The sequence below is a fragment of the Macrotis lagotis genome, chromosome 6, assembly GCF_037893015.1.
Source record: "Macrotis lagotis isolate mMagLag1 chromosome 6, bilby.v1.9.chrom.fasta, whole genome shotgun sequence".
NCBI classification, from domain to species: Eukaryota; Metazoa; Chordata; class Mammalia; order Peramelemorphia; family Peramelidae; genus Macrotis; species Macrotis lagotis.
Window position 1 is genome coordinate 122,467,468 of NC_133663.1, and position 1,193 is coordinate 122,468,660.

The window sequence follows — 1,193 nt, forward strand, 5'->3', positions numbered from 1 at the left end:
TAACTTTTCTGTCTATATTTCACTTGATTCACAGAAACTCATGTGAGTGATATATTATATTTTTTGGAATATAGATATTCAAAATTGTAGCTTTGAACTATCTTTATTTACTGTACACATGGTGCAAATATACCAGAATACTGCCAAATCTCAAATCTTTCCCTTTGTGTGAGATGTATATATATATATATATACATATATATTTCTATTAGTTTACTTTGTTATTCTCTTCACAAATTTGCATGTCATCCTTGTTCAGGGTCCTTGCTAATCTCCATATCTTCCAAATTTAGACTATATTTCCCCATGTATAAGATGCACCCTTTTTTGAAAAGACACTGGGAGCATCTCATACAGTTGTTGTAGATTTTTTTTTTACTTTCATTTCCCACTTTTTTATGCTTGTTGTCTTTGTGCTTATTCTTTCACATTTGTTACAAGGATATTAGGTTATGTTTTGCCATGTTCTGCCCAGAAATGACTTAGAAAAGATTTTTGTAAAGTGCTGAATTTAAGTTAAAAGTGATCCAGTTTGTAAAAGTGAATGGAAATCGTGCTGCTGAATGTCAGTTTGGTCCTCTTCCAACTGAGGAAACAATTTGAGACTGGCTATGGGAAGAAGAAACCCTCCTGAAAACACCCCAGCAGAAGAAGGCCATGAGAGGCAAGGCAGCCAAATAGCCTGAGTCAGAGAAGGAAGTGAAGACATGCACTGAAGAGTAAAGGGTCATTGGAAATCCTGTGCCCACAATGATACTTCAGCAGGAAGCCAGAAGAATTGCGATGAAAAAGAAGTGACTGATTACAAAGGAGGACACAAGTGGTGCTTCAGGTTCATGAAACAGAATGTGCTAAGCATGCGTCCATGCACCAGACTTGACAGAGAGAGCTTGTGATCAACCCTAGACCAGAGCACAGGCAGGAGAGCAGTCAGAGCTTCTCCTGAGAAAATGATTTGTCATCAAACACATATGAGGATGATCTAATGGCTGGGAGTTTTGACAGTGATGAGGAGTTGTATATATTTTATGATGAATAAAACTTGAATTCAATAACTTTATGTAATACATTTTTTTCAGATTTTGGGCCCCAAAATTAAGGTATGTCTTTATATATGCTGCCAAAGTAAGCACTGTTACTCTCAAATAAAAACATTTCACTATAACTTGTCTAACATAATGAATATCTGTCCA

General features: G+C 36.0%; 1 non-coding gene across 1 annotated transcript; it reads right to left on the bottom strand.

Moving 5' to 3' along the window:
- Positions 1 to 214: 214 nt before the first annotated feature.
- On the bottom strand, positions 215 to 317 carry LOC141492397 (U6 spliceosomal RNA). Its single transcript, XR_012469878.1, has one exon. It is a non-coding gene; the product is annotated as a U6 spliceosomal RNA (small nuclear RNA).
- Between the last annotated feature and the right edge of the window lie 876 nt (positions 318 to 1,193).